The 20,099-nt window shown below is 40.4% G+C and overlaps 1 long non-coding RNA gene across 1 annotated transcript; it reads right to left on the minus strand.

The window, feature by feature from the left end:
• Positions 1 to 16,381: 16,381 nt before the first annotated feature.
• Positions 16,382 to 19,763, minus strand: LOC138174708 (uncharacterized). Its single transcript, XR_011171802.1, has 4 exons — positions 19,612 to 19,763; positions 19,241 to 19,288; positions 17,830 to 17,928; positions 16,382 to 16,734 (listed from the first exon to the last, which is right to left on the minus strand). It is a non-coding gene; the product is annotated as an uncharacterized lncRNA (long non-coding RNA).
• Positions 19,764 to 20,099: the final 336 nt, after the last annotated feature.

The raw sequence follows: 20,099 nt of genomic DNA on the forward strand, positions 1-20,099 counted from the left end.
TCTTTGCACCCCCAGAACCTAGCATCATGGCTTAGATGTAATCAGCGCTTAATAAATGTTGATTGAATTGAATTATTTGTAATAGAGCTCCCCCCATTGAAACGCTGGACTCTGACCCTAGAACCACCCTAGACTCTTATTGGTGAACTTCTGCCTTAGCTTCCAGATCTAGGCCTCTGCCTCACTTCCTAGTCATGCTAATATGGGTACATGTGTCCCTTATACCTCTTTCCAGTTTCCTTTTATGTATTGTCTCCTATTAAAATGTAAGCTCCTTCAGGGCAGGGACAGTCTAGCTTACTTGTACTCCCTGCCCTTGAAAGGGCTCCTAGCACATTGTAAGAACTTAAAAGATACTGTCTGCCTAGCTATCTGTCTGTCTGTCTGTCTATCACTTACCCATAGAGCTGGTCTATCTTTTTATCCTATAACTTATATTTTTGGCCAGTGAATTAATAAAGGCTTTACATTCTAAATTTTATTCATCTTCTATGTTTCCATCACAAGTTGGCCTAAATGAATTCTTTAAATTAAAAAAAAAAAGTTACGGGTGTTCAGAGAGACAGCATGGAATAGAAGAAAGAACACTGGACAATTAATAAACCTGGTTTCTTGTCCACACTCTACACTGACTCACTCTATGACCTTTGGCACTCACTTCAGTTGGATCTCTCCACAGCAATTTCTGACATTTATGTCGTCTTTGAAGGATGACAAAACCTTTCCATCTCTTATGTCATTTAATCCTCCTGGAATGCAATGTTTAAACGACTTGACCATGGTCACCTCAGAGGCAGGACTAGAACCCATGAATCTCCTAACTCCACTGCTCAGTCTACTCCAACAGAGCCTCTTCTCTAAAGTGAAAAGGTTACATCAGTTTGGCAAAGAGGACCATAAAGTGGGAAATTGTGTCAGAAGGCCTTCTGAAAAAAAAAAAGGTCCATCAAAGCAACTGTTGGTGAAATTTTAAAGGCAATTTGGAACTATGCCCCAAAAGTCATTAAATTCTGCCTATCATTTGATTCAATGATGCACCTCCTAAGTCTATAGCCCCAAAGAGATCAAAGGAAGAAGAAAAGGACTTTATGTATACAAATATTTATAGGAACTCTTTTTGTAGTGACAAAGAACTGGAAAGTAAGGGGGTACCCATCAGTTGTGGAATAGCCAAATGAAATTATGGCATACTAATATTGTAGAATACTGTTATGACTTGCAAAATTATGAAAAGAACAGCTCTAGAGCAATCTAGGAAGACTTGTATGAACTGATACAGGGTCAAATGAACAGAACAATTAATATGATCCTAAAGACAACTAACTGAGGGGCAGCTAGGTGGCTCAGTGAGTAGAGCACCAGCCCTGGAATCAGGAGGACCTAAGTTCAAATCTGGCCTCAGACACTTAACACAAAACTAGCTGCGTGACCTTGGGCAAATCACTTAACCCCAACTGCCCTGCTTTCCGCTCTCCAAAAAACAAAACAAAAAAAAAGATAATTAACTGAACAATTTAAAAACTTTAATCAATATAACGAGCAGCCATGGTTCCAAAAGATCAATGATAAAGCATGCTAACCATGTCCTGACAGGGAAGCAATAGACTCAAGATGTAGAATGAGGCCTTTTTGGCAAGATCGCTAGGGAAATTTATTATGCTTCATTGCATGGCCATTGGGAGGGTTTTATTTTTCTTTTGATTTTCCAAAGGTGGGAGGTATTGAAATGAGAAAAAATAGGGGCAACTAGGTGGTGAAGTGAATAGAGCACAGGCCCTGGAATTAGAAGGACCTGAGTTCAAATCCAGCCTCAGACACTTAACACTTTTTAGTCATGAGACATTGAACAAGTCACTTAACCTCAATTGCCCTGCCTTTCCCCTTGCAAAAAAAGAAATGAGAAAAAATAAATGCTTTTAATTGGGAAAAATCAAATCAACTAAAAGTCTGTTTTTTTTTAAAATTCAAAGTGATAATTTGGACTAGGTAACTTTTCAGGTCTGGAATTCTATGAATCTATGGGTTCTAGCATTGGCTTTACTGTGCTACTTGGGATGAGTCTCTGAGGGTCTCTTGGTCTCAGTTTCCTATAAACTTGGCCTCTGTTTCCATCTCTAAAATGGAAATGATAGGATCCTAGATCTAAAACTGAAAAAGACCTCAGAGATCATCTAGTTCAAAGCTCTCGCTTTACAGATGAGAAAACTGAGTCCCGGGGAGGCTGTGATTTGTCCGAAGTCAGAGGGAGGATTTGAACCCAATTCTCCTGATTTCATAACCAGCGTCCTTCCCGCTACACCACAGATCGTAATTCCCACTTGCCTTGGCTCACAGAATTGTTTTGAGTATCAAATGAGAAAGTATCTTGGAAAGCATTTTGTAAATCATTAAAGTACTACATAAGAAGGAGTTTGGAGATATAAAAGCTAAGCTCCAAGTTTTGACCTTTTGAACCCAAACTATAATCACAACACGTGACAGTGAATTTGCTTTTCATGGCTGAGAAGGCTCAAGCTTTGAAGGCTCTTATCAGAGCCATGTGAGTTAATCCATTGAATCAAAGTTTCAGATAATCTGACACCACATTTGGTTTTACTCCTTCAAGATCAGAGCTGCTGATATTCATTTTGTTTTGCATTTTAAGGATCTGTGACTGATTTCCCTCCCTGACTCCACCTTGTCACAGCTGACTGCTCCCTCATGATCTACCATATTGAAAACACTTCTATCAAAATCAAACCTAACTGCCATGATGTCTGATGGCTACCATCCCTGCTAAGATGCTGTGTTCACACGATAACCAAGTGGCCCTTAAATCAGAACCCTCAGAAATACAGTCTTCCTTCCTTCCTAGTGCTATAAGCTTCTAACACTACAAAGAGAGTTTGATTAAGTACTCATTTCTGTAGCTTGAAAAGTATGTCCAAGCAAGGAAATGTGGGGGAGAGAATTTCTTTAGAAAACTGGCAGCGGTCAAGCAGATCAAAGTTTCTTGCCCTTATAATAGCCTTTCATCTTTCACATAATCCTAAAAAAAAAAAATAGAGGAAAACAAAGAAGACATTTTAAACATGTAATTTCTATATACAGGAGACCTCCTCTCCTATTTTAGTGACTGGGGAGGGGGGGAACAGAACAGAACAGATTATCCTCAGAAAACTCCAATAAAATGTTGTCAGAGGCATTATTCAATTAGATAGTGCAGTATACTTTCACAGATCACAGGATTCAGTAACAGAGGAGACCCTAGCCTGTCCGTTTTGTTTTATAGAAAAAGAAACAGGGACCTAGAATAAGGAGGTGTCTTGCCCAACCAAGATCACACAAGTTGCATATAGCAGACCTGGGATATGAACCAGAGTCCCTGACTCCAAATCTAAAGATCTCTCCCCTACATTCCATCTTCAACATACAATTTGTACATGTTCTGAAAGCCTTTGAGAGATTGTGCATCTTTAGGCTTTGCTTTTTCCTGTAACCTCTGACTGGGAGAGAAAAAAAGAGCTCTTTTCCCTCTAGACTTCCTGCCTACCCTTAAAACTCGATGCTAGACTCTAATGGATTTTCTGGACTTGTGTCAAGGACATAATTAGCCCTTTTGTCATGCCAGGGTTTGGACTAGGACAAGCCACTTAACTTCAGTTGGGCCTGTAATGTTGACAAAGCTCTGCCAGTCCCAGTCTCTCCCTCCTACTCCTTTAAAAAATAATTATTTGTTATTACTTTGAGCTTGACAAACAACATGAACATTTGAATGCATCCCAAACCTTGTTAGCCAGCTGTGCCCTGCCATATTTCAAGGATCTCATTTTCCCCCTTGCCCTACCCTTGAACTCATTCACTGACCTTCCTGCCAATATCTCCATCCCCTTTCCTCCTCATGGTGGACACTAAAACTGTATCCCCATCCCCGACAGAGAGAATACAGAATCTCCTCTCCACTGGGATACTTAGACCTTCTCCCTGTTTCCTAATGCTGGTTACCTCCTCCTGAGGGATGGAAGCTTTGAGGCATGCTAGGGATTCTAGGGCTTGTCATTCACTTTGTAGTGGCACCTTATGACCAATGGGACTTTCTATCCTGTCTACAATTGAACTATCCTATATGCATTATATTCCCCAATTAGAGTATGAGCACCTAGAGAACAGAGACTCTCTTCTTTTCTCATTTGTATACTCAGCGCTCAGCACAGTGTTTGGTGCATGGTAAGTACTCAATAAATACTCTGTTTATTCATTCATTCATTCAGATCAAAAGGTCTTCTGCTAGAGAACACCAAGAGGCCAGTGCCTCCATTGGTTTTGGGACCCAAACAATGGGGACTTGGGTGTAAGTGGAAAAGGCAGAAGGGAGGATTCTTCAATTCAATCCAACAAAATTGACTTCATTCACCCCTGGGTGGCTGTTGACCTTTGTTCTCAAAGAGGACCAAAATGACATCACCATGTTGGAGTCGAGGTACAGCGTGTCTGACGATGGCTGATAAGACCAATACAACCTCAGAAGGCTCTGCCACAGGCCAGGAACCAATAGTCCAGATGAACATTTGGAGCAAAGATGTCTCTAGATTTGTGCATCTCGTGCCTCTCATGTGCTACTGCAACGCTGCTTCTCTTTTGGAGCACGGTGCCTTCCTTGATGCAAGCCTGCCATGCTGAGCAGTACTTTGTCAGCATCTCGCATGTCACACGATCAATTCCAAAGTTCTTCAGAGAGACCTTGAGCGTGTCTTTCTATCTCACTTCTTCTGCCCGTCTTGTGAATACCTTCCTTGTGGGAGTTCTCGCCCCTACCCCCAAAATATTTGATCTTGTAGACTTTACTTAAGGACCTCAAATGAGGGAGAACCTCCTGCCTCTCAGAAAAGCTCATTCTATTTGGAGAGTTTTCTAGTTGTTTGGAGGTTTTTCCCTTAAATCAAAGTAATGAATTTTCCACATTCACCTCTTGGTCCTACTTATATACTCTGGGGCCAGAGAGAATTAAGCCTCTTCCTTCTTCTGCAGGAAAGCCCTGATGATAGTCACTATCCTCCTTAGCCCCATAACATTTTCTTATCCTCAGGCTAAACATTTCCAGTTCCTTCCACTAATCCTTCTATGACAAGAATTCTGGAAACAAAATAGATCATGCCAGGACATCCCTGGTTTCCACTAGTTCTGCACTGAGAGTCTGATTGAAACACGAGTATAGGGTGGCAATTGTCAAAGGCTCTGAGGGTCTACAGAGCCAGGATGGATTCCATAGCTGTCTCAGTAGTCTGTCATGTGACATGCAGAGAGTAACTCTCCAGCCCTTCTGTTTATCCACCCAGAACTCAGGAATGATAAACACAGCCAAGCTAAGATCACCGGCCTCTTTGTGGGACCCTAAGCAAGTCTCTGGGTCTCATCTTCCTGTAAAATGATTAGATGATCTCTAAATTGGATGATCTCTAAAATCTATTCTGGCCATAATGGCTTGTGATTTATAACCATAATTCCCTGCACACAATTTACTCTCATTGGACACGGGGCAGTAGCTGTGGAATTGTCTATGACGAGTTCCAATCACCAGTCCCTTCTTGGTAGAGCTGTGTTTTCAGCAGTCCCTAAGGCAAAAAAGTCATGGGTTCATGACTTCAGTGCCATGTCGGCCTGGATAAGGAAGAGCTCAGAAACTTTGGGTTCTACTAAGCAGGAGAAGCAGTGATTGTGGTGGATCGGGAGCTGGCCTGCAAGCCAGCAAAGCAATGGTTCATCCCCTCAATTTCCAATCCTTTGCTACCACAAAAAGAGTTACTATAAATATTTTTGTACATATAGGTCTTTTTCCTTTTTGTTTCTTATCTCCTTGAGATACAGACTTAGTAGTGGTGTTGCTGGGTTAAAGGGTGTGCATGGTTTTATACCCCTTTGAGTGTAGTTACAAATTTGTGCCAAATTATTTCTAAGGTAACTCAGGGATAGAAAATTCTACCTTTCCACTCTCCCTCTTTTCCTAGTCCCTGCCACTTCCCCTATCCAATACTACCAGGATTCTAAATAGCAACGAAATGGCCTTCAGATGGCCAAAGGAAAAGGAACACAAAGGAGCAGGTATGATGAATTCCTAAACACCCCACCTTTCCATCAGGGCTAGAAAGGCAAAAAAGACCACAGAGGAAAAGGAGGGAAGGACTGGGATTAGCAAGAGGAGTTTCTTCTTAAATAATCAATGGGCAATAAACTTCTTTTTGACCACAAGAGGGAGAACAGAATTCTCCAAAAGCCAGACAATAGCACTAGGCTAGAATACATTGACCTTTTGAGCCTGGACAGAGATAGCCAGACAGAGGAAAAGGTATAAGAGCAAACTGTGTACCTGAGCAAGGTAAGACTCCTCAGTGCCTGAGATGACCTTGTCTGCACATGCTTTCTCTAGAGCTCTATTCTCCCCACAGGTAGAAAAGTAAATATTGTACTCAAAAGACTTGCCTGACCCAGTGAGAGCAGGTCTATACCCCAAAGATATAAGAGTAAGAAGAAAAGGACTCATCTACATGAAATAAATTTCTAGCAGCATTTTTTGTGGTGGGATCTGAGGGGGTATCCATCTTTTGGAGAATGGGTAAAAAGTTGTGGAATATGAATGCGATGGACTACTAATGTGCTATAAGAAATGATGAAGGAGATGGTTTCAGAGTGACCCGGGAAGACTTGTATGAACTGATATGGAGTGAAGTGAGAAGAAACCAGGGGAAAAAATTATATAATAATAACGATATTGGGAGCAGCTAGGTGGCACAGTGAATAGAGCACCAGCCCTGGAGTCAGGAGGACCTGAGTTCAAATCCAGCCTCAGACACTTAACACCAAAACTAGCCATGTAACCTTGGGCGAGTCACTTAACCCCAATTGCCCTCCAAAAAAAAGGCAAAAAAAAATAATAACAATATTGTAAAGACAAATAACTTTCCAAGACTTGGGAATCCTGATCAACAGAAGGACCAACCACAATTCCAAAGGACTCATGTTGAAACATGTGACCCATTTCCATAAGTGATGGACTTGGATAGTAAATTGAGGCATGTTTTTTTTGGACAAGGCCAATGTAGGAATTTGTTTTCTTTGACTATATATGTCTGGTTTTCTTGCTTTTTCACAGGGGGAGGAAGGGAGGGAACTGAGGGTAGAGAGAATTCAGAGCTTAAAATTAAATTAAATTGAATCAAATAAAACAAAATTAACCTGCTTGGCTAGCAGATAGGACAGGCTAGGAAGTCTAGTCACAAGTAAAGAAGACAGGGCTTGCTATGGGCTAATTGCTATGCCCAGAGGTGTCGCATCTACTCCAAAAATAAAAATCAGTCCCTAGAAAAGTGAGTTGTTTAGCAGTATCTATTCCTGTGCCCCTGAAACCAAAGGACCCATAGAACACATTCTTGCCTTACATTTATCCTATGCACCGGAAAGTTTGGGGGGAATGGCGGCTGGCATTGGTCTTGTGAGAAGGAATTAGGTGGTCTGGCCCCTCTACTTCTGAAAAATATAAGGTTTAATCTCTTTGTTTTTAGAATAAATTCTTTTAATCAGCTTTTTAAAAATGCTAAAGAGCAAATAACTTTGGCCAAGACCCCCCATGCAGGTGCACGCAAACTTTCTAATCCAATGTTTGACTTGACTGCTTTCCCCTTCCTTTCAGGGATTTAACAGTGGGATAAATATATACCATTCATTTAATTAATTTCACTAAATTCATTTTCACTTTAGTATTTTGGTACAGTATGCAGGAGCTCTGTGTATAGTTTTCTGTATACATTTTCATGTGATGCTATGGTAAGACTTTTTGCTTTGGAGTTAGAGAGTTTGGATTCAAATCCCAGATCTTCTAATTACTACCTGAGTGATCCTGAGCAAGTCACTTAACCTTTCTATGCCTCAGGAAAGAGGAAATTGGAAGATATAGCCTAAGACTACTTCTAGCCTTAAAATCCATAATCCTGTATGTGGGTAAATTTCTCCTCTGCAGGCATGGTAGAGTCATTGGATTTGTAGTCAGGAGTCCTGGCTTCACATTCTATCTATGTGAAATTTGTACCCTAGGGTTCAAATTCAAATACTATGGGAATTAAGGCAGATTGCCTTACCAGTTTGAACATCAGTCTTTCTATCTATGAAATGAGAAGATGGTCTGTTGTAGAACATCAGTCTCTAAGGTCCCTACAATGCTGATGTTGGGATTTTTGAAATCTAATTCTTTTTTTTTGTTTTTTGGTTTTGTTATTTTGCTTTTTGGAGGGGGGCAGGTAGGGCGATTGGGGTTAAGTGACTTGCCCAAAGTCACACAGCTAGTGTGTGTGTGTTAAGTGTCTGAGGCCAAATTTGAACTCAGGTCCTCCTGACTCCAGGGCGGGTGCTCTATTTACTGAGCCACCTAGCCACCACTAAAATCTAATTCTTACAAATTTTCCTGAGAAAATACTAAGAGTATGGGACTGAGTCTGAGTTCTTTTGCACCCCTTATAGTACCTAATATAGGGATTCCCAGTCAGGATAGTTGTGTGTACTGGTAAATTGCAACATGTAACCTGGAGTCTTCTGATTTTTTTTTCAATTACAAAACAAATTACAAAATTTGTTTACAGTTACAAAAAAAAAAAGCAAGGCTGAAAGAACTCCCTTTACCTTTCTTTCCATGGGGCTTTATTCTCAGTAGGCCTCCAGCTCAGACATTTCCTTGGTACCACTGTCCACCTCTAGAATCTCAAGACTTCAGGGAAATGAAGGGCTTAGGGGCCACAGTAAATACCACTGCTAGACAAATTGGTTTTTCCCATTTTTTTTAAACTTGACCTGTGATATTATAAATATTGGGAATTTCTGATGAGGAAACTCCCTCTACTAATATACCTATTCTGCAATTTATAGTCTTACCTGGGAGCACTGAGAGATCAAATGACTTGCCCAGGGTCACACAGCTAGGATGACTTCAGGCCTGGAACTTTATCCACTCCACTACCTAGATGCCCAGTGATCATAAAAAGTCATAAATCATAAATGACAGAACTGGGAGATATCTTAGAGATTTATCTTAGTTCAATTCCTACATTGTTTATGGATAAAGATACTGAATTCCACAGAGTAAATTAGGCAGGGTCATATGGCAGAGTAAGGATTCAAACCCAGGTCTTTTGATTTCAAATCCAGTGACCCTGGATTAGATAGCCCTAGACTGTCTGAGTTGCTTTTATTCTCTTATACTTTCAGTATAGACAGTAACTCAAAGAACAAAATCTGTGTTAAAGTGGATAAAATCTTATTGTTAAAGTTTTCTATCACACCACTTAGGTAGTGGGGGAGTTTGGGGAAGCAGGAGCTGACCCTTTGTGGCACTCCTTAGATTATACCATTTTGAAACTTGTAATTCTGCATGGTCTAGCAGAGATAAGAAGGAAGAGAGTAGAATGAATTGCATTTAGGAAATCATACAGTGCATTCAACTATCCCAAAGATACTCCTTGGCATAAAAAAAATCCATCTTTTTAACAAAAGTTGTTAAAGACCAGTATTGTTGCATATCTATAAATCTCGGAACACCACAATCTCTAAAGAAACAGAATAGTTTAAAAACACAAGGTGGGTACCATTGGGCTACTCCTATTTCCAGTGATGACAAGAAGTAAACTGAGGGGTACCATTCAAGAAATATATGATAGGGGTGGCTAGTTGGCACAATGAATAGAGCTCTAGACCTGGAGTCAGGAGGACCTGAGTTCAAATCTGGCTTCAGACACTTAACACTTACTAGCCATGTGATCTTGGGCAAGTCACTTAACCCCACCTGCCCTGCCTTCCGCCCTCCAAAAAGCAAAAGAAAGAAAGAAATGTATGACAAAAAATGGAGGTGAGCTAGTCCTTACAGTCAAAGTGAGGGGATAACAGCTGGAAAGTCCAAGTGTTGAAGAATTCACACCTAAAAAAAAGTAAAGAAGACCTAGAGGAAGGCCTTTGGCATGCCAAAAAACTTTTGTGGGATCTATGGGAGAACGCAGACCAGAATTGTGCGAGATTAGAAGTGGAACAACCATTTATATCTATGAGATCACAGATCCATTAAGCTCCCCAAATAATTCTAATGTTAACGCTTATAATTTTAATAGTTCATCACTGCCCGCGACAGCTTTGATAACCGGGCCTCTTCCTAGCCCCTTGATTACTTCTCTGCCCTGTAAATCAGCAGAAATCTTTCTGTTTCATATTTCCTTTCATGTATCTGGCCAGCCACAATTTGTTTCCATACTGGTTTCTTAAATTTTTCTCTTTGTTTATGGTCTTTTATAGTTATTAACTTTTCATCATTTGAATACAAATTCTCTATGTTTCTCCAGCCGTAAGTAACTATCCAATGTCAGCAGAGAGAAAGAGTGTTTGAATGTGGAGACCCAATTTTCCAGCACATGCTGCAGAATGATACAGCATTTTGGTGGTTTTCAACACCCTTGCTAAAATTCTCACTTGTCAGTCATTCTTTTTTCATTCCATCTCAGCTTCCTCCAGTCTGCCTTCAGGGATCCAGCAGAGCACAGAGAAAGTGATGATTCTTATCCCAGTAAAAAGTTGGATTGGAAAGGGAGCCACATGAACAATGGTTGCTTAAAGGGAAATTCGCTAACATGCAAATGTCGTTGTTCTAACAACAATCCCCACCCAACAACCTGCTATGTTCCATGCCCTGTATGCTACCTGTATTCTCTTTAAGAAAGCTGACATTAAAATCAGCAGGTACAAAACAGATCAATTTAAATGAGGTTTTGGAAAAAAGATGAGAAAATGCATCTCCCTCCCATACATGGTGTAGTTAGTAGATAGGGAACAATACTTAGAAGGCCCAAGACTGGGATTCAGATCCCACCTCAGATACTTATAAGCTGTGTGATCCTGGACAAGTCATTTAACATCTCTGTGCCTTAGGGCTCTCATCTGTAAAATGGGGTGGGAGGTTGAGGGGATGTCTCAGTGGCTATGATTTTACTTTCCCTTCTTTACTGAAGTGGATGTGGAACATTCCATATATTGTGAGACTTGATTGATATGGTTAATTTTGCTGAGATGCCTTCTTTTTCCTTCTTTTTTATTCTTTGTTATAAGGTATGGAGAATAAGTGAGAGAAAAGTGGAAGCATTTTCCTGTGCTATGTGCCAGGAACTGATAAGCCCTTTACAAGTATTATCTTATTTGATCCTCACAAAAAGGCAAGTTCTACTGTGTTATCCCTGTTTTATAGTTGAGGGAAACTAGTGTAAATAGCAATTAAGTCACTTGCCCAAGGTCACACAGCTAGTGAGTGTCTGAGGTTGGATTTGAACTCAGGTCTTCCTGACTCCACAGCCAGCGTTCTAACCACTGGGCTATCTAGCTACCTCATGGCAGTTTTTGGAGAAGGAGGAGGAAGAGTATGTTTGGAAATTAAGGCTATGTCAAAACAAAAGATGCATTAAAAACTCTTTTTAAAAAATGTTATGAAAGTGAAAAAAAAATAATTACCATCAAACCTTTTTCCCTCCTCCTTCCCCTCAGAATTTGAATCCTGAGAAACAACTAGACTGTCAAACCTATCTGGCCAAGGCAGGACACCAAAGTCAAGTAAATAGCCCCTAAATTCTGACTTGCTTACACAGGAAGCCACGACTGCTCCCTTACATCTGGATGTCATTACTGAGCAATTCCTGGACATGTATGGGGTCCTCATAGCATGAGTGCTGTCTGGGAGTCTGTGTGGGGGCCATTCCCCAGCACAGATTCGGGTCCCAGGCGAACCTTCAGTCTCCAGCGTCTATATGGAAATGCACTAACCCCAATCTGTTTTCCTGGTGGTTCTGCTGAAAAGACTGGAAAGGCAAGTCCCACTGAGGAGGAAGAAGCAAAGATTATCGATAATGAAAGCTTGGTTTCCTCTGGAAGGTTGCTGTCAGGGAAATCGCTTTGAGACTTGCTTTTGTGACAACCACATTTCCTTACAGCCTCAGACCAGGCAGGCAGCCCATTTTAGTCACAATTGATTTGCTCTTTTCAAGGAAAGCACATTGTATTTATGGGGGTCTCCATTAGCAAGAACATTCCTGGCTGTGATTTGGGTTCATTACTGCCGTTGGCACTTCAAGGTTTTCTGACATGTTTTCTGAGCAGCTAATGGAAAAATGCAGCCAAATTCAAGTTTAGAATGTTGCCTTAAAATAAATGCCTAATTCAACTCAACACACATTCACTGACCACCTGTTATACATAAGGCAGGCAGGCATTGTGCTGGCCATCTTAGGGACATGCAAAGAATTGTACATGGAGCCCCCCTCAGCCTATTTACCTGATTTATATTTAGTTCCAAGATGTTCTTTGGACCAATCGCCTTTCAGAACCTGCATCAGGAGCACTCATCCAGTATGTTTTTTCACAAACCAAACCTTGTCTATTTAATGAATAGGAAGCCCTTGATAGAGTATTTCCTGTTCTATGGATATTCTTTTTTGTTCAGTAGAGATGATATTCACTTGGACTGTCAACTCTGCCATAGGACATATTTCAAAGGATGTATATTCTTTGCCAGTGCTAACTGTTAAAATAGACTTTTTTTTAATATCCACCAACCTTCTAAACCTGGAAACAGTATCCTAAAGCATAACTCTGAGAAAGCAAAGGATTTATGTTTTGCAGTTTCTATGGAGATCATGCAAATAGCCACAAAATTGGGAGGTTGCTGTCACTTAAGGAGCAAGAGAATTCAGTTAGTTTGGTACCTTTTTTTTTAAGCCTCTAACCTGTACAGAAAGACACTGTAGTATGGTAGAGTGGAGAAATAAACACTAGATGGGCCATTGGGAGTGGTTATTCAGTCATTTCTGACTCTTCATGATCCCATTTGGGATTTTCTTGACAAAGATACTGGACTATTTTGTCATTTCCTTTTCCAGCTCGTATTACAGGTGAGGAAACTGAGGCAAGCAGGTGACTTGCCCTGAGTCACACAGCTAGTAACTGTGTGAGGCCACATTTGAACTCATGAAGATGAGTCTTTTTGACTCCAAGCCCAGTGCTCCACCCCTGTGCCACCTAGTGACCCCTACTACCCCATTGGGACACCAGGGTACTTATCTTCATTCTGCCACCTTGTTACCTTGGCCAAGTTCCAGCCATTCTTCTTTTCTGTTATTTCATTTGTAAAATGAAAGTGTTGTGCAAGGTGATCTCTAATGTTGCATGCAGTCTTAAAATTGTATTATTCTGTATTCTACTGTCATAGAGTGGTGTTGGCTAAAATTACTAAGAATCGTTTCCCTCTGTACTCTCTCACTCAGCCTTCATCCATGATCACTGGGTGGTGGGAAGCATGGTCATCATCAGGTTTGCCCTTTCCCCTTTGACTCCTGCTCTGGCAGGTGTTACCCAGAACTCACCCAGGTTGCTTGACTGCTCTTGTGTCTTGGATGAGATGGGGCTCATCAGTTCTTTCCTTATGATTATGAAGGATCATCATACCCTGCCATTGAATTGGCCAGTGATGTAGGATTTATGATGTACCCTGACCCTGTCACTGCACCTACTGCTGGAGTTCTAGTATCCCTGGGCCTTAGGACTCTGGGGCCTTTCCACCTGCCCTGCAGTCGCACCTTCTTTTAGGTATCATCTCCTCCCTTTGGAGGATGCTGCCCTGCATTCTCCTCCCTTTGTGTGTGTATCTTCTCTTCCATCTGCCAAGGGGAAGAAAATCCTGCATTAGCTTGGCTCTGGATCTCTATCTTTTAGTCATTGGTCAAAAGGAAGTTGCCCATAGCTCCTGTGGATTCCAGCTAAAAGACTTTGTCATGACCCTTTAAAAAGAGAATTGCAGGGGCAGCTAGGTGGCACAGTGAATAGAGCACTGGCCCTGAAGTCAGTAGGACCTGAGTTCAAATTTGAGCTCAGACACTTAACACAAAAACTAGCTATGTGACCTTGGGCAAGTCACTTAACCTCAATTGCCTACCCTTCCAAAAAGCAAAAAAGAAAATTAAAAATAAAAAGAGAATTGCTGAGTAATTAGTAAATATGACCCACAGAGCCTCCAAGGACACATGCTTGTGCCTTCACTGGCACTTCCCAAATCATCTTTTCCTGAGAAGTTGCATGGAAAAGAATGCTGGAAAGAATGTTGGACCTGGAGCTGGAAGATCTAGGTTCCAGTCCCAGCCCCAGCACTTACAAACTGCCTATTTCTGGACAGGTTATTCAATTGCTCTGTGTGTCAGTTTCCTCATCTTTAAAATAGGGATAATGATATTTGTATTATTTAAGGGTTGCTATGAAGACCAAATGAGGTAACATGTGTAAAACATTTTATAAGCTTTAAAAACACCATATAAATGTCAGTTATTGTCCTTATCACAGACAACCCCCAGTTATCTGTGCCAACCAAAGAACATTTGTTTTGACTTTCATCCAAATGTTGTGGCTGGTCTGTCCAACAGAGCTCAGACTGAAATAGTAGGTGTGTCATAGTTTAAACATATCCGTTCACATGTTAGTTAGAAATAAGAAACTTTCATTCCTTTCCAAATATATATATTTTGGACTTTTAATGATTGGACAGATTAGAAAAAAATTGGGCAAAAGGAAGTTGTTTCCTTCCTCTCCTCCCATCCCAATCCAGTGAGGTTTTTGAAAAGCAAAAGTAAATTGTTTGATAGGAGCACATTAGCTGAATACATCCAAATATGCTTCCTGGTCCATTAATCATCTATTGTCCTCTTTTGCTTGCTTCATGTAAACGTACAGTGCTTTCCTTGGCTCCTCCTGTGAAAAGCCTATAGAAACTCAGCTGCATGGATCTAATTGGGCTGGCGACCACAGCTGAGTCTGTTTGTTGTGTTAGTCACCCAATAATTACATAACAATGCCTTTAACAATCCGTCACTGATTAAGTGATGTGGGTCCCTTGCCCTGACACTGCTGTATCTGCTTGTTTCTTCATAGGAGTAAAAAAAAAGAAGCAGAATTAGGTTTTCAATTAAGCGGCAGTTCTGTGGCATTAGGAGTGGTCCCCCATTCTAGCCAAACTGAGCAAGGGCTTGCTGTCTAATTACAGAGCCAGGACTGAAGCTTATAGCAACATTGGAGTCATTCCAAGGTAAGTCTAATTCCAGAAATATCTTGACTGCTACTGGGGATGTTTGGAGCTCTTCACTTTGCTGTGTTGGGTTAGTCAGTCCCTGTGGCCTTAAAGCAAAAACACAGCAACAACAACAAGAAAAATCACCTTTATCTATTGTACTGTATCAGTGAAAATCAAACATCCCAGTAGTAGTGACCCAGTAAGTACATAGCATGGTTAGTTGGGCTCCTACACCAGATGAATGGTCCTTCAGTAGGTCCAAATAGCTCAGGCTCCTACCAGTCACAGTGTCCTGCCTTGGAAGCATACTGCATTGTAAAATTCTACCCGCAGAAGCTCTAGGTCCTATTCCCACTGATACTGCAATTCAAAGTTTTCTTTAAATCAGTTAAGAAGGGCAGAGGCAGCACCATCTTTAGGGAGGTGGGCCTCTGCGCAAATTCCATTTAAGGCTCTTTTCTTCCCGCTTCATATTTTTATACAGAAGTCTTTTTATAATGAACATCAAAGGCAATTATAGCCAGCAGGTTGAATATTGATAATTCCCTGTTGTATAATTATAATGGTGTTCTATTATATTGTACTTCTTATGTATAATTACAGTATAATGAAGTTCACGTAATTAAAGAAAATCTCACCAAGCAAGAACAGCATTTTTCTCACTAGCTGAAACATTTTTTTGGGGGGTGGAACTGTTCCAGTGAACATTTGGGGGTCTTGTGTCCATTCCTTCTCTTTCTCCCCCATCTTTCCCTTTCTCCTCTTATCCCAGATGTAAGTCTCTGCTCGGGATAGCTGTGACTGTTAGACAGTAGAAAGGCTTGCCTGCTACTTAGATGATTAAACTAAGCATCTCAACCCAAATCAGAAATGAGAAGCCAATCTCATTCAAAGGTTACTGTATTCTGACTTTCTGTTTCCTAACCACGTGGAGTATAGGATTCCATGGTTAACTAAAAGCTTTCCATTTATAAAACATTTGTGTACATGATACACACACACACACACTTTAAGTGAATCCATGATGATTTTTAACTTGAGATTGGATAAAGATTTCATGATGATCTCAAATGCTTATGTCAGACATCAAAGAGGCTCATTACCGACTCACTCATGGAATGGCCAGTAGGCTGTTGCAATAGACCAGGTGTGAGGTGATTGAGGGTCTGCCTCAGGGTGGGTTCAACATCAGAGGAGACAGTAGTGACTATCTTTTAACTTTCTTTGCACTCCCAGCACTTAGCACAACTGAACATAGTAGGTGCTTAAAAAATGTTTATTGATTGACTGAGTGTCCCATATACATAAAAGGTCACAGATCCGGTTCTCAAATCTTAAAAAAAAAAAACAACCTGCTTCTATCCCTTCCAGATTGTTTATAATTCCTCCTTTGGAGTCAAGTAGGATAAACCTAATCTCTCTTGCACAGGAGGGCTCTTCAAACACTTGGAGATGGCTATCAGGCACCTTGTAAATCTTTTCTTCTCCAAGCTGAACTTCTATAGTTCTATCAGCCAGGGCTAGTATGAGGTGATTTTCAATGTCCTCATCATCTCAGTTGTCCTCATCTGAACACACTCAAACTTGTAAAAAATATGGTTCCCAGATGCAATATGTTCTTCCACAGTTGCCTAACCCAGGAGAGAATACAACAGGACTATTATTACCATGGTTTGGGATTGTATGATTCTATTAAGAGAGCCTCAAAGCACAGTTACTTTTTGGTTGACTAGGTCATACATTTGCAGTCCATTAGGATCCCCAGGTCTTTTTTCACATAAACTGTTATGTGATAACATTCACCCCGCCCTATACTTACACATGTGGGTAGTTAGATGACAGAGTGGTTAGAGTGCCAGACCTGAGTCAGGAACACTCATCTTTCCAAGTTAAAATCTGGCTTCAGACACTTACTAGCTGTGTGACCCTGGGCAAGTCACTTTACCCTGTTTGCCTCAGTTTCCTCATCTGGAAAATGAGCTAGAGAAGGAAATAGCAAACCACTCCAGTATCTTTGCCAAGAAAACCCCAAATGGGATCTTGAAGATTTAGTGATTGAAAAACTACTGATAACAACAACAAAAATATTTATGTACAATGAATCTATGTTGAATTTTTGAAATTGTTTAGCATTTTACATTCTTCTCTCTTATTGGTTTTGACCACTCATTCTAAATTATCCACATCATTTTGGATAATATCATCTAGTATCAGACAGCCATCTAGTATTAGCTGTCTCTTCCAGCCCAAATTCACTAAGTATGCCATCTATTCTTTAATGATTTCATCCATTGTTGGATAGCACAGGGTATGGTCCTCCAACCTTCGACACCACCAGCATCTCTTGGAGATCTAACGTCAAAGAAAGAAGGAAACAAGGAGTGTCTTCCAAACTTCAAAGTGAAGAAGACAGATGGATTTTGGTAAGGAGCTAATAGATTCCAAATAGAAGTGTGTTTCCAATTGTGATGACCATGTACTCAGAGTCAAAACACTTCTCAAACTCTTGACTTTACATTTGTGAGGAAGACAATTGAAACAAGAGGTGGGGTGGGAGAACGATAAATCTTGAGCTGATGTCTGCCAGACTAGCAGAAATAGCAACAACCAAGACTCTTTTGGAGATCTGCCTCCAGCCTGGCCTCAATCCATTAATCATTGCTCTTTGGGTACAGTCATTCAAACACTCCCAGAATCCACCCAATGATACCTTCCATCTAACACACCTGTCTGTCTTGTCCATGAGAACCTTGCAAAAGCCTTAGACAAAGGCAGATACGTGTACTTTGCTTATAGTATTACTGTGATCTGCCAGTATATTAATCCTGTCAAAAAATAGGAAATGAGATTAGTTTGGAATAACTTGATTCAATCAGTCAATACACATTTATTAAAGACCTCCTATTGTTATAGTGGTTATCTCTTCCCCTTCTGATTACTTAGTAATCATTCCTTTAATAATGCATTCTAGAATTTTCCCCCAAATCCAAGTCAGGCACATAATATCTTCTAGCTTCTAGCCTATTTCTCTTTCCAGTAGGCCAGGCTACCTAGAAAACCTGAAAATAAGGTTCCTTTTTTAATGGATTAAGCCTGCAAGACAGGAGTTATTATGATCTCCATTTTACTGAAAAAAGAAACCAAAGTTAAGTGACTTGCCTAGGGTCAAACGGCAAATAAGTGCTAGAGGGCACATTTGAACTCAGCTCTTCCTGACTCCAGACCCAGTACTCTTACAGCTGCATCACCCAGCTGCTACCCTTTCAGGTGCTGTAATGGCAAAGTTGCCAGCTCGTGAAAAGGCAGCAAATTAGCTATGGCACCTGACATCTGCTTTAGGAAAAGGTGATAATAATAATAATAATATAACATTTACATGGTGTTTTACAGTTACCAAAGTCCCTTTACATAAACCGTGTCTTTTCATACTAACAAAAACCCTAAAACTGAAAGGGACTTTAGAGGGCAGTGACACAATGGATAGAGTGCCATGCCTGGAGTTGGGAAGACCTGAATTCAAATTCAGTCTCAGAAACTTACTAGCTGTGTAACCCTGAGCAAGTCACTTAACTCTGCTTCAATTTTCTCATCTGTAAAATGAGCTAGAGAAGGAAATGTCAAACCACTCCAATATCTTTGCCAAGAAAATGCTAAAAGGAGTCACAAAAAATCAGACATGTCTGAAAAACAACTAAACAATCCAACTATATAATTTCTTTTTTAAAATTTATTTTATTCTGAACTTAACAAGACAAGTATCTCTATAAAATAGTAGAACAAGAAAAAGATAATTGTACATGAAACTGCAAATCTATTATGTACAACTTGCTATTCCTTTTAAACATATAATGAGATTATTACATAACTTTTTTTAAAAAAACTTCATTTCTTAAGCTGAGGAGATAGTTCCAGGGAAGGTGACTTGCCCCAGGTCACAGAGGTAATAAGCATCAGAGGCAGAATTTGAACCCACTTCCTCTGAATCTAGAGTTCCAACACTTTCCACTCCACTAAACAGACTAGTCTCCAAGAAGAAAATAAATAGTGGAAGTAAATGATTTGGAAATTGAAATGCACTGAACTTTACTTAGATTAGCAACCAAAAAGCTGTCACATCTCCAAATGATGAATATTCACCAAAATGTTCATATGTAAATCCAACAGCATCCCCAGTTGATATACTCTCTAGAAATAAAATTTAAAAATTATTGGAGAGCATCAGTTAAGAAGAAATTCTCAGGGCAGTTAGGTAGCACAGTGAATAGAGCACCAGCACTGTAGTCAGGAGGACCTGAATTCACATTTGGCCTCAGACACCTAACACTTACTAGCTGTGTGACCCCAATTGCCTTGCCTTCCCACCTCGAAAAAATTGTTAATTAAAAAGAATGTCAGTATTGTTGTAAGCTTCATAATAGTCAAGGATTCTAGAATGTTGAAGATGCCTTCTTTGGTGACGTTACCTGCAGAGACCTATTTTAGCAAAATGATGAAATGTACAGTCCTACCCAGAGAAATTGCTGGCCAACTCTTGGAGATCCAAGGTCAAAGGAGTGAGACAAGTTGCTGCTCCAAAATCTCAAAATGAAGAATGGATTTTAGAAAGGGATTAATAGGTCCCAAATAGAATTGTGTTTCCAATTGTGATGACTACATACTCCTAATCAAAACCCTCCTCAAACTCTTGGCTTTGCATTTATGAGGAAGATAATTGAAACAAGTAGGTGGAGCAGGAAAGATCAGTCTTGATCTGATGTCTGCCAAACTACCACCCAAAATAGCAGTCAATTTTGTCCATTGGTGGGGCCAAGAGTTGGGTGGAGGGGTTGGTTATAGAGACAAAAATTGCTGGAGACTTAATGTTTTATCTGGAAGCCATGTGAGGGAGAGGGAAGCAAATGAACAAAAAGAGAACAGAAGCGAACATTTCTGTCTGAAATGGTCTGCCAAAGCTGTTAATGCTCCAATGATGACTTTGTCTGAAATCAGTATTGCA

Source organism: Petaurus breviceps, unplaced genomic scaffold, assembly GCF_028583685.1.
Source record: "Petaurus breviceps papuanus isolate PSGF00001 unplaced genomic scaffold, PetGlider_PUasm1.0 76, whole genome shotgun sequence".
NCBI lineage: Eukaryota > Metazoa > Chordata > Mammalia > Diprotodontia > Petauridae > Petaurus > Petaurus breviceps.